This window comes from Mustela lutreola, chromosome 18, assembly GCF_030435805.1.
Source record: "Mustela lutreola isolate mMusLut2 chromosome 18, mMusLut2.pri, whole genome shotgun sequence".
In the NCBI taxonomy this organism is placed as follows: domain Eukaryota; kingdom Metazoa; phylum Chordata; class Mammalia; order Carnivora; family Mustelidae; genus Mustela; species Mustela lutreola.
The window spans coordinates 27,346,226-27,359,998 of NC_081307.1; the positions used below are offsets into that span (position 1 = coordinate 27,346,226).

Sequence of the window (13,773 nt, forward strand, 5' to 3'; positions counted from 1 at the left end):
AGTATTCCCAGCTCAAATGAATCTTCAGGCAGCAGACACCAATGTCATGAGTTTATATCAGTCTGTGTCATCTTTGAAGCTGTTTTTTAAAAAACTTCATCCTCTAAAAGATCCATCATCTGGGGATGTTAACAGCGATGAGAAACTGTAACTTCATAATGCTTGCATCACGAGTTTGTGTTGTGTGTTACTGTTTTCCCACAGTTAATGCTGGGAACACTGGGGCAATCGGCAGTATATATTACGAAGGAGAAAGGGTTGTATCTTTTTTTTCAGGGGAGGGGCATCCGGTCTTTTTGATGAGAAATCTCCGGTGGATGTTTCTGAGCCTGGTGAAGAGCAGTTCATGAAAAAACCAGAAAGCTTCACACTCCCAGGAGGAAGACTGTAGTGAACAGACAACCCCAGGAATAACAAAAACTGCGACCCACAAACCCATCACACACTAAGCCATAAAAGCAATTTTAGCTCTTTCTTATTTGGAAAGCAATAAAGCATTTCCAATTTATGGAATAAGATAGAGAGAGAGAGAGGGAGAGAATGCACATGAAGAAGAAGACTCCCCACTAAGTAGGGAGCCCCATGCAGGGCCCGATCCCAAGACCCTGGGGTCATGACCTGAGCCAAAAGGAGATGCTTAACCGACTGAGCCACCCAGGCATCCAGAGTCCACATCTTTTTTACTCCTTCAGTGTCATTCCCTCATTACTCTGCTTCTTTGTAAATAGCCCCAGGTGTTCAGGCTTCGTACTCCAGAATACAGAGCTGGCCCTTGGGTATGAGCCCCAGTGAAAGCAGGTTGGACTGTTTTTACAATGTCCTTTGGTTCTGCTGTTTACACCAATCAGACTTGGTAATAGGAAATTCTTTAAGTTCAATCTTGCTCACTCCAGCTCTGCTTAGTGGTTAGGGTAGAATTTTTCGCTTGTTAGAAGTGTTTCTTTGCTATGTCTCATCATCTTTGTCTACTCAGAAGCCCTTGGAAATGGGTGGTCTGAAGCAGGCTTGGAATATTCTTATTTAATCTAGCACTCCTCAGTCATACCTGAACACCTCAACATTTGTCATACTCAGTGAACACCCACGCAGCCAGTACTTGCAGAAATAACTCAACAGAAGAAATATCTTATTCACTCTTAAAGCAAACAATAAAATTGTCCTTGGCCTTGTGGAGAGGAGTAAAACGCAACATCCTGACCCATCCTTATTGTGGAACAAAGCACACAAGGATGAGTGGGAAAGATCCTGAGCTCCTTCGAGAGGCCAGCTTCACGTCCCTTCTCATCTGACCTTAAGGTCTTCTTCTGAATCTCATTTCCCTAGTGACGGGAGCGGTAAGCACATCCATGGACCAAAGACCTACCTGAACAGTGGAGGGCCCCTCTGTACAGTCTCCTCACCTCTGCGCAGGGTGCTCAGAACGGAGGGAAACGATAACTGGGATAACTTTGGGGTATGTTATTCAACAGGTGATTGGAATAGTCAGTACTTCCCATATGAGAAAAGCCTGCCACCGGCCATCTTTATCAGACACATCGCCAGTCTCTGAGCTGTATGGCTGGAGACAGCGGTCTACCGGGTAAGTATGGGGCTTACTAAACTTGTAAATTCAAACGCCTTCCAGGGCGTTTACTACTTGTTTATTGATCTTGTATATGCTGCTGTGAAGTAAGCGAATTTCTGTCACCAGGGACTTTTGGTGGTATTTCTGGTGAATTTCAATGTTTTTTTGTAACCGAAATAAAAGTTGGATTTAGTTCTGAGGTTCTTCTTGTTGCAGTTGAATTAAACTAGTATGTAGAAAACAAAGCTTCCTTTATTCTTTTCTTTTTTCCTCCAAAAGTTATTTAAGATCATTAAAAACTGAGTTTCCAAAAATTGTCATAAAAAAAGGATTTTCCTCCAAAAGTTATTTAAGATCATTAAAAACTGAGTTTCCAAAAATTGTCATAAAAAAAGGATTTAAAGATTTAGATGAAGTGAACCTCATGCATTTCGTGCAGGAAAAATATATATTCTTTTAAAGAGGTAAGAAGCCTTATATTGTTTAAAGAGCCTCTTTTTTAAGGTCACACTATTGCACTGACCTTTTTCCCTATGGTTTCATTTCTTTTCTGAATGTATATTTTCACCCAAGAATACATTCTAATCTAGTTTTTGGGGGAAATTGATCATCTTTTTAAGAAAATTAAATTATTATAATTCATAATTATGCATGATTCGTGCATGCTTTCATCTGATGGAGTTTATTGAAAGTGTCCCCTCTAGTATAAGCAGCTTGCTTTTCTGTAAGCCCTTGAAATCGTGTGAAGACACAGAAAACTCAATAGCCTGAAACTGAGCTGGCCTCTGTTTCTACACATGTATTTATCCTAGTTGCTTTCCAAATTAGATCTCTCATTGTTGGTACAATTACAACTCACAATATTTTGTTTGAAGGTTTGATACTCATCCTGAAATAACATAAGGAAAGATCCATCCTCTTTGGGAAGCACTGATCACAAACCAAGATAAGACCCTGAACCTATGGTGTTTGTAAGACATTCTGGCCACTCGCCAAAATCCGTCCGTGTTCCCAATGTCAACATTAGCCCCCCTAAAAGAGGCGACAGCTACTTCCAGATGTGTTCCAAGACACTCAGCTATCATACTTGTTGACAGAGTCTGAGCAAAGGTAAGACATCACAGCCCTTCCTAGTCCTGGTGAGGCCTGTGAGCGGCCTGAGCCTCTGCCTACTGCTGGCCAGGCTTCTCCGCTCCATTCGCCGTTGGGCCTCAGGACTAAAGCCGGTGATGACCAACCATTGATTCTGGCCTCCCAGGCTGAGAGGTTCAAAGGACATCATGGCAGCGAGTGTCACTTGCTAGGATTTCTCCCTCAATAGGAAATACTCCACTGTTCATATCTGTCACACCACTCCTGTCCTCACAGGGAGTGACTCTTAGCCCAGCTCTAAAACTCAGTATGTAGCTTCTGGTTCCCCTCACTCTTTCCAGTGAATACGGGCTATATTTTGTATATTCTTTTTATTATTCTGCTGTTTGCAACCCACTTTTTCTTTCTTTCTTTCTTTTTTTTTTTTTTTTTTTACACAATTGAAGCTGCTCCCCAAAAAGAAATTCACTGAATATTTAAAAAAAAAACATGTTTAGACAATTTAAGTATAATTGCTTTTAAGCCAGATGCCTCGTCACTTAATTTGGACACAGGAGAAAGATAAATAAAGGCTTGGGGCAGTCATGGGGTCTTGGGCACCCGAGGTACATTGGCTTATTATGTTATGTAAGGATAGTTGGTTTTGTGGGCCTGGATTAAGTGTTAGTTTGTATCAGTCTTTTATTATGAAATTGATTTTGGCCATTTTCACCTCTCATTAGGAGAATTTTATTTTTGTTGCTTCCTTTTCTCCTTTGGGCTTGACCTTGGAACTCTTCAGTTGATACTTAATGTGAAGTTGTTTCTTTGGAAGGGGGGGGGGGAGCAGTGGTTGGTAATAGCTGACTTAAAAACCTCATGAGCTCCCCCTGCTGTTTCTCAACTGCAATACAAGCCCCGTTCCGTTTTAAATCCTAGAGGCTAAGTGGAAGAACTGGAGAGCCCTTTCTGGGTTTGCTTGATCTCAGAGGCAGAAAATATGCTTTTTAACTTCCTCCTGAAAGTTAACCAAATCAGAAAGGAAAGAAAGGCTTTTTAAGCATTTTATCCAGGCTATCTCTTAAGCTAGGAAGTGGGTCTATACCACTTTGGAAAACTGCCAACAAAGAACGAAGAAATATATAATCCAGTGACTTCATGCCTGAAATGGATGGGCTTAACTTGGGAGATTGTTTTTAGTCTTTTCCTTTTTGATCTGTAAAGGTTTTGGGGGAAAGTGTTTTTAAAATAAGCCCCTGATATAATTTCTGTTGTGTTTAATCTTTTCCCCCAACACTTCTTGAAATTTGTGGTCCAATTTAAAGGCATGCACCTAAATTTAGTGTGACTTTTCAAGCTAAAGATAATTAAATAGCACACAGAAACCACATTTGTCAGTCAGTATTTTTCATATAAATGTGCACGTTATTAGGGTACCATACAGTATCACAAATTAAAAACATCAGAAGGTATGCATTCATCAGACTACAGATACATGTATTGGAACACCTGCCAGTCATTGGTAGGATGGTGAGGGAAACGGGTTTCTGCCTTTGTGAAATGCATAGTCTATTGGGGTAGACATTCATGAAACAAAAACTCAGATAAAAACATATTTAAAAACTATGAGTGATTTGTTGGATATGACACCCAAAGTAAAGCAACAAAATGAAAAAATAAAGATAATTTGGGCTTTATCAAAATTTACAATTTTTGTACCTGAAAGGACACTATCAACACAGTGAAAAGACAACCAAAGAATGGGAGAATATACTTGCAAATTATCTATCTGATAAAAGGGTAATATCCAGAATATATAAGTAACTCCAACACCTCACAGCAAAAAACCAACAAAATTTAAAAATAGACAAAGGGGGCGCCTGGGTGGCTCAGTGGGTTAAAGCCTCTGCCTTCAGTTCGGGTCATGGTCTCAGGATCCTGGGATCGAGTCCCAAGTCGGGCTCTGCTCAGCAGGGAGTCTGCTTCCTCCTCTCTCTCTGCCTGCCTCTCTGCCTACTTGTGATCTCTCTCTCTCTCTCTCTGTCAAATAAATAAATAAAATATTTAAAAATAAAAATAAGCAAAGAACATAAATAGACATTTTCCCCAAAGATATGCAAATGGACAATAAACATGAAAAGACACCAGACATTTATCATTGGAGAAATGCACTTCAAAACCACAATGAAATGCCACTTCACCTTTAGAATGAAGGCAATTATGAAAACAGTTACCTTTTAGGATGGGATTTATAAAAACAAACCAGAAAATAACAAATGTTGGTAAGGATGTGGAGAAATTGGCAAGGGAGATGATGACACAGTGCGGTCTCTGGAAGACAGTATGTGGTACCTTATAAAATTACAAATAGAATTCCCATGTGATCCAGCAGTTCCTCTTCTGGGTATAGGCCCCAAAGAACTGAAAGTAGGGCTTGAAGAGATGTTTGGACACCCATGTTCCCAGCAGCATTACTCGTAGTAGCCAAGAGGTGGGAGCAACCCGGGGGCCCATCGACAGATGAAGGGAATCACAGAATATGGACTGGACATAAACGGGAAGAATATTAAAGAGAAGGAAATTCTGACCCATGTGAGAATGCAGACATTAGTGGTTACGTGAAATAAGCCAGACTCCAAAGGATAAATGTTTACCAGTTCCACTTAGGTGAAATACCAGTAGCAGCCACATTCACAGACAGGAGAATGGTGGTTGCCAGCCAGTAGGGGTGGAGGAATGGGGAGTTGTTGGAGGGGCACAGAGTTTCAGTGAAGGGAGCCGGAAAGATTCTGTGGGTGGACCGTTGGTGTTAGCCGCCCAGCCGTGTGAAGAGACGGAATGCCATGGAGCTGTTCACGTAAAAATGGTTAAATTGGTAAATTTATATCTGGACCACAATTTAAAAGCATCATGAGGAGTAATCTGAAAAGACAAAAGCAACAGTTTTCTCCTATTGGATGTTCAGTGGCTGAGTGTCGGGGCAGTTGGATTTAGGAGGTGGTCCAGGAAGGTATTGCTGACACCGACAGGGAAAGGGAGAGCGAGCGGGGAGAGCGTGGGAGGCCCACGCTGAGAAGGGCCGCCACGCGGGGGGACGGGGAAGCCCTAGCAGGTGGGCAGCCCAGGGGGACGCGTGGGGCACGCAGGGAGGAGCGTGGGTGGATGGGGCTCAAGGACCACATGTTGCCTGCAGACTGGCGAGGCCTTTGGACTCCGTGGCAGCCGCGACAGGTTATGGAAGTCCTTAGTGGAGGAAGAGAGGAAAATAGGATCTAAACTCCCTGTAAACAGGCCGCTCAGACTGCTCTGTGGAAAAACGAGATTTTTGAGGAGCCGTTAGGCCGTGCAGCGTCCTGGGTGGGAAGTAGTGGCTTGGCCAGGGGCGACTCCCCCAGTTCCTCGGTGTGTCATTGCCGTGTGAGGTGCCAAGGGCGTGTCACTCAGCCTGATTGCAAAAAGAGGATCTATTTATCCTTCCTCAGGAAAAATGGACCACTGAGGTGCTTTTGATTCCTCAGAGAACAGCGCTGCGCACATCTTGGTTGTTAGCACGACCCGTGCTGGTCCACTGTCGTCCCAAGTCAGAGGTCACTGACGCCAGGGACAGGCGACTGCTGTGTTGCTTGAAATGCCCCTGGGCCCAAAGTGCCTTCAGATGATAAAAGGTAAGACGAAGCTCCATTTCAGAATTTTCAGCGAGGTCACTGGAACAGTTTCACACTTTAAAGTCCTCGTCGCCCCCCCTTCAGTATGCTCGTCAGTCGTATTTGGTAACAAGTGGGAGGCAGGCGAGCGTGTCGGGGTGGAAGAGGAGAGAATGTGTCGGTTCCCGGAGCTTCGCGGGTGTGGTGTCAGGGAATGAACTCGCAGGCCAGGCCAGCCTTGGCCTAAAGCAGTGAGAGCCTGGTGCCTTCCTCTGTGTCACAAGAGCCGTCAGAGCAGCGAACTCCTAGGGCCCACGGCGGGTGTGCACCGACACTGCGAGCAAATCCGTGTCTGACCGCCCCGACCAGCAGGTGTCCGAGGGCAGGGAGGGAGCCCCAGGTGTCCGAGGGCAGGGAGGGAGCCCCAGGTGAACGGCGCGGCCACCTGTGGTTCCTCCCAGGGCAGCGGAACCGCATCAAACCTGAGCCTGGACCCCGCTGCGGGAGCTGCGGGAGGAGCGGCCCCCAGTTGACCACCAGCAACATCCAGCCTCGGAGAAACCGGGGCACACGGCCTGGGCTCCCCAACGGATCAACGGTAAGGAACTGAGCGGGTTGGAGGGGAGATTTTATAGATTGAAAGAGATTTAAAAGGCGTATCAAACATTTTTAGATGATCAAGACAAAAACTAAGCTGTATCATAGTCCAGGGATGCACATTTGGGTGATAAAGCTATGTTTTAACACCGAGCTAGGGGCCCCCGGGTGGCTCCGTTGGCCGAGCAGCTGCCTTCAGCTCGGGTCATGATCCCGAGGTCCTGGGTTGGAGCCGCACATCCGGCTCCTTGGTCAGCGCGGAGCCTGCTTCTCCCTCCCCTCTGCACTCATGCTCTTTCTTGTCATCTCTGTCACCATCTCTGTCTCTCTCAAGTAAGTAAATAAATTCTTTAATCCTCATAGCAAGTACTTGCCGTAAAAGGCAGGACAGTGGGTAAGTAGCTGGGGGGGGGGGGTGAGGGCTTGGAACCAGGGTGAGGCGACAAGGAAATGGCAGCGTTGTTTCACCTGCCGGGTAGGTAAGGGTATCCACCTTCAAGCACGCTGTTAAACTAGTCATCGTTTCATGCCGTTTTCTGCATCTTTATTTGATTTTACAATAAACAGATTTTCAAAGTTCTTAGCAAGCATTTTATGACCATCTTTTTTTTTTTAAATTTATTTATTTGACAGAGAGAGACCACAAGCAGGCAGAGAGAGAGAGGAGGAAGCAGGCTCCCCGCTGAGCAGAGAGTCTGATGCGGGGCTCGATCCCAGGACCCTGAGATCATGACCTGAGCCGAAGGCAGCGGCTTAACTTACTGAGCCACTCAGGCGCCCCTTTATGACCATCTTTAATCTCTTCCCTAATGTATGATGCTCTCACCATCGCCACAGTGCAATTGGCCAAGTTTCCCTCGGGGTTTTATTCTTGTGCGCAGGTAATTCACATTCCTGAAACCACTGTTAACTCGTTCCTGTGTTGCTTTCATAAGCTTCTGTTTCAGTGGCTGCTTGTGGTTCAGTCTTTGGGTTGCTTCCACGACTGTAGGTAATGCTTGTCACTTGTTTAGTTTGGAAATTGAGGTTAGAAAATATTGCTTTAATTTAATAGTGACACACACACACACACACACACACACACACATATGTAATATATATACTGGAGTGCACCGGGTAAAGAAGGGAGCTGAGGAGGTTGCGAGGGTGGTGGAACAAGTTTCTAGAAGAAAGGACCAAGCGCATTTACAAAGGCAGCAAAGAGCTTGACTAGTTTTGGAAGTCAGAGTTGTAACGGGTAGAACAGGCAAGTTGTTTAGACCCAGTGACCCTTCCTACTTAGAAAGACTTAATTTACCAGAAGGACATTGTTCAGAGAGCTGTGACAGAACGTCACACATCCTGCATATGTGCCGCCCTGCTAAAGAGACGCTTCAGGTGATGGGGTTTCTGGTTCCTGTCTCTTCGGTGCAATAGTTACCGGATGATCTTGGGAAAAATTTCAAGACTTTGGTCCCTCTCACACTGGATTTACCAGAAAGGCAGATTTTAAGGCGATTTTGACTGGCCTAGGCAACCTCCTGAGTGAATATGAGTGTGAAATGCTGGGAAGGAGACATGACTCTAAAGGAGATGGAAGGTGGGTCAGGTCAAGAGAGCATGAAACAGTATGTTTATATTTACTCATAAAAGAATGTACCATTTGGGGGCACTTGGGTGGCCCAGTCGATGACGCGCCCAGCTCTTGATTTGGGCTCAGGTCATGATCTCGGGGTCATTGGATTGAGCCAAGCATTGGGCTCTGTGCTCAGCCAGGAGTCTGCTTGAGGATTCTCTCTCTCCCTCTCTCTCTGCCCCTCCCCCTGCTCACCCATGCTCTCTTTCTAACATAAATAAATCTTTCTAAAAATTTTTTTAAAAACAATTTTTATTTATTTATTTGACAGAGAGAGCCACAGTGAGAGCGGGAACCCAAGCAAGGGGAGCGGGAGAGAGAGAAGCAGGCTTCCCGGAGAGCAGGGAGCCCAATGCAGGGCTCGATCCCCGGACCCTAGGATCATGACCCGGGCTGAAGGCAGACACTTAACCAAGCCACCCAGGGCCCTAAATCTTTTTTTTTAAATGTACCATTTTTTAAAATAAAGAGAATTGTAAAATGACAATTCTTTCTACGTTTGCACGGACTAGCTTTTAAAGGATACATAAAAAACTGGTAATAGTGATTGCTTCCCAGGAAAAAGCATAGGATGGCTAGGCCTGGGGAGGAGGAACCCTGACTTTTCACTCTTAACCCTTTTGTACTTTAAACATTTTAAATCATATTCGCTATTTAAAACTCATTTTAAAATTAGTGTGTGCACAGTAAGGTTTTAAGGAAACATATAAAAAATGTGCTTATAACTACATAATGGTATTATGGGTGTTTTTGTATTTTCCTTCTACTTTCGAATGTGTTTATAGCCTTCTGCAATGAGTACCTATTGCTTTTGTAATTAGTCTTGTAATGTTACATGAATTGTTGAAACCTGCATTTTAAAGATTGTGTGTTGGGACATCCAGCCACCGAGTTTTAAAGTCCTGGAGGACCACAACTTTGTACAAGAAGAGTATTCTCAAGCTTCCATCCAAACCCTGCTATTCTAAGAAAGTGCGGAGATGTTCCTGACTTGTGGCGGCTGCTGCAGAGAAGAAAGGACACTGGGAAGCAGACATAGACATATCATAGTTCAAATCCCAGCTCTGCCCCCAAAAGAGACTGTGTGCCTTAGGACGGACTCTCTGAGTTAGCCCTCATCTGAAACTCGTGAAGATGAAATGGCACGACAGCATGTGAAGTGTGCTAAGTCAGGGAAGACAGCAAGGACTGCCTTTGGGGAACTGGGCTCTCAGTTTTCATCAGCTCAGCTACGGCCTCCCTGAACAGTGTGTCCGCAGCTTAAGACATGTCCCCACGCCCTGCTCCATCCCCAAGCTGCTCCGAGCTCTATTTAGAACTTCTGGAGCTGCCCCTGTGCCTGGTACCTAGCGAGTCCTAACAACGAAAGATACCTTCCTTTCTTCCATCTTGATGTCTTCTCTGACACAGAGAGGAAAACACGAACATTAAGGCAGGTTCAAGGAAAAAGAGACAATGAATTGACAAGATAAACTTTTTTTTTCAAAATATCCAATATTACTAATAGGTCATCAGTTTGAAAGGCAGTTGCTTTAGTCTGTATAACAATCCCATGCAGACTTCAGCCGTAATAGCTAAGTTCCTGGGTATAGACCACTGGCCAGGCACCCGCTGCCTTAACTGTTCTCCCATCCCCTCTACGGGTAGGTACTGTCGGTCCATTTAACCAGGGAACTGAGAACAGAGCTGTTAAATAATTTGTCCGAGGTCATACAGCTAGAAAATGGTGGCGCCAAGACTCTAACCCAAGCAGTTTAGCTCCGAGCTTATGTTCTTAATTGCCATGCCTCTTGGTGAGTGTATTTAATGCTTCAAATCACGGTGCTACTTATTTTAAAAGTCCAGAAAAAAACATACAGACAAGAGCATCATTTTCATATGATTTTGTCCATGTTTCTGAAGCCATTTCAGAGAGAGATGTGTAGGCGTGGGCTCAGTGCTACTGCAAGTAGGCATTTCCCCTTCACGTGAGGTGAGTCAACACCCACATCCCATCCACGAAGAGTAGGTAGGTCTGAGCATCCTGACCAGTCACCTAGGGGAAAAGGTTCTCTGAACTTCTCTTTGCCTCTGAAATGTGGCATACACGAGAGCCTGGCAGGAGAGAGAGCTCTGGACTCCTGAGCAGTGGAGGACACAGTGTGCCTGATGTAGAGTCTGGGTTGGTAGCAAGCAGGGAGGCCCAAGAAGTATGGGGGGGGCCCACAATAGGAAGACCTGAACAGGGAACTTGGACTTTATCCCAGGAGGCCTGGGAAGGCATCTGTTAATGCTGGGCAGGGGAGTTTGGGATCTGTACGTTAGAAGGAAATCACTCTGGCGGCCATGTTGACTGAACTAGAGGAAGCAAACGTGGCAGCTGGTGGCTGGGAAGCTGGAGGGGGACGTTGGTGGCCTGGGCTCTGGCTGTGGCAGAGGAGAGAGAAGTGAACAGATTCCAAAGATAGGAGGGAAACTCAACCCGACGTGATGACTGGATGTGGAGTTCAGGAGAAGGGAGAGGGACCGACCAAGGGACAGCGGTGGACGGGGGGAGGCAGATGGTGAGTCTCCCGGGAGGTAAGGAGATCTGAAAAGAAAATGGGAGCACTTTCCCTTCTATGCATAGGATACCCCTGCCTACATTAAGGAACTCCGAAGAAACCTTCAGGGTAAGTGGATCCTCTCTAATAAGAGAAAAAGTTGGTGATCGAGACCGGCGGGGGTGGGTAGAGAAAGAAGGGAGGGAAGAAACATTAATGTTTGGATATATTTATATATTTGGGGAGAAAGAGTTTATTTATCCAATGATCTTCTCTCCTGGGGTTCCAGGGTGACTAGAAGACCCTACAGAGGGCCTTTTAAGAGGCTGCATGTTGATAGCTTTCTTCCCAGACCTCAGGTCAGTACCTCAGCTCTGCACCTTCCTCCTTAATAAAGATGAAGTTCATGTGTCCTGGCAAAGTGCGACCAGACATTATATGTAAAAACAGACCACAAAATCTTTTTTGGAAGAAGCTTGCAAACCACAGCAAACACCTTATGCCCCCAAACCACCTTCAGGCACAACATAAATTTATCGTATGTTCTCGTTCTCCGCATCTCTTTGTTACTACCCACAGGACAGTCCTCAGAGGAAGCATTCAATGCTTCTTAGGACTCACTGTTTCCTAAAATCCATTATCCTCCAAAGCATGATCAGCTTTCCTGGTGTTTCTCTCTGTAATTCCTAATTGAACAGATGCAAAAATGCTGTCTCACTGATCAGTGTTCCTTTCCTACCAAGAAAGCAGATAACACCATCCAACTTTCAGTAGTTTGAGAATGCCTAAAATTTCTCTTTCAGTTTTTAATTGCATTCGAAGAAATGTTTCACTCTGAACCAGCACTGTCCCTCTGAAATTACCGATACACCCATGAAATGCCTCCCCCTGTCCCACCCCTATAGCCTCGGGTCAGCGCACATGTTCGAGCCATCATTGGCCCGGGGCTCGGGGTCAGAACAGGTACAATTCAGCTCTAATTCGACAACACCCATGTTGCTCGGGTCCTTCTGACTGAGCTGTGCTACAGTTCAGATGAGGTTCCGATGTATTCCTGTCTACCTCCCTCTTAACTGGATGTCAGAGGAGGAAGGGTCTGTGAGATCAGGGACTCTTCACGCTTCCACCAATTTATTGTTGGTGGCTCGCGGCCAGAATATACATTTGCAAATGACCCTCCCTGCAATTTGACTTTTTCCAGAACAACTTCTCTAAGTGTCCAGAACTGTCTTCCCCGACTTCCCCCCAGTTTTGCGGAGGCTGTATGGGCTGCAGTTGTGGCTTGGACATCTAAGTGGGACAGAATACATCCCAGAAGTACAGAGCCGTGTTGTACCTTGTAGTCCCATGGCCTGTGTGCGTTCTCCCCGTGGCTACCCTCTAGCATTTCTTTTTCTTCACTAAGTACATTTTAGGTTGTATTTGGAAAGCAACGGGACTAGGTCACAGTTTTATATTCAGACATACATATGAAACAGGAATCCTGTTTATGTAGAAAATGAAGTCCTGAGGCGCCTGGGTGGCTCAGTGGGTTAAGCCTCTGCCTTCGGCTTAGATCATGATCTCAGGGTCCTGGGATTGAGCCCCGCATTGGGCTCTCTGCTCAGCAGGGAGCCTGCTTCCCATCTCTCTCTCTCTGTTTCTCTGCCTAGTATGTGATCTCTGTCTGTCAAATAAATAAATAAAATCCTGGAAAAAAAAAGAAAAGAAAAGAAAGAAAGAAAAAAGAAAATGAAGTCCTAGTGTTTAGTGAGTAGAAATGAAACTCTTCTATTGCAGAAGACCTCTAGGGCCCCTGGGTGGCTCAGTCTGTTAAGCATCTGCCTTCTGCTCAGGTCATGATCCTGGAGTCTCTGGATTGAGCCCCACATCTGACTCCCCCCTCAGTGGGCAGTTTGCTTCTTCCTCTCCTTCTGCCTCTTTCCCTAGTCATGCTTTCTCTCTCTTGCTCGCTTGCTTTCTCAAATAAATAAATAAAATCTTAAAAAAAGAAAAGAAAAGAAAAAAAAGAAAGAAAGACCTTTACTGATGGACCTAAAATAACAAAACAGTGATAGAGGGGAGGGACTTTCATTTTGTCAAAACTTGCAAGAGAAATACTGGATTTAAAAAGTTTCATCATATTTATAAAGTTTTAACTATTAGATTTTCATTTTTTTAAAGATTTTATTTATTTATTTGACAGAAATCACAAGTAGTCGGAGAGGCAGGCAGAGAGAGAGAAAGGGAAGCAGGCTCCCCACTGAGCAGAGAGCCTGATGCGGGACTCGATCCCAGGACCCTGAGATCATGACCTGAGCCGAAGGCAGAGGCTTAACCCACTGAGCCACCCAGGTGCCCCTATTAGATTTTCATTGACTCTTGCCTCTAAGCTACACCTTATAAATGAGGCCTGTCAGGAATAGAGAAATTACAAGGCGCGCAGGTTCCCAGCTCTCTTGGGGTCCTTTTTGCTCTGCAGCTCAGTGCAGAGTTCCTGCTCCATTTCCCACCCCCCTTTTCTGTGGCTTCGGTGACTTTCCTGCTCTCTCCCAGGCCCCCACTGGCACCACACCGCCTACTGCCTCTCTCCTGCTTTGCTTCAGCTCTTCCCACGGTGCAGAGGGCTTGGCAAAGTTTATCACGGAACAGGTGTGCAGACCTTCGTCACGGCTGCTGCTTATCTGCCAAGCCAACCAGAAATAGCTGGGTCCCTCGAGTTCTCACCCAGCCATTCTCTTCAGTGGGTGGCTCTTTCCTCTGGCTCCAGTTTGCCCGTCC

The 13,773-nt window shown here is 45.4% G+C and overlaps 1 long non-coding RNA gene across 1 annotated transcript in view; it reads left to right on the forward strand.

Annotated features, from left to right (window-relative positions):
• Positions 1 to 6,292, forward strand: part of LOC131820478 (uncharacterized) — a 46,355-nt gene extending 40,063 nt beyond the window's left edge. The window contains exons 3-5 of the long non-coding RNA XR_009349658.1: positions 1,470 to 1,579; positions 2,440 to 2,674; positions 6,118 to 6,292. This is a non-coding gene — a long non-coding RNA (uncharacterized LOC131820478). The remainder of the gene's footprint in view (positions 1 to 1,469; positions 1,580 to 2,439; positions 2,675 to 6,117) is intronic.
• Positions 6,293 to 13,773: the final 7,481 nt, after the last annotated feature.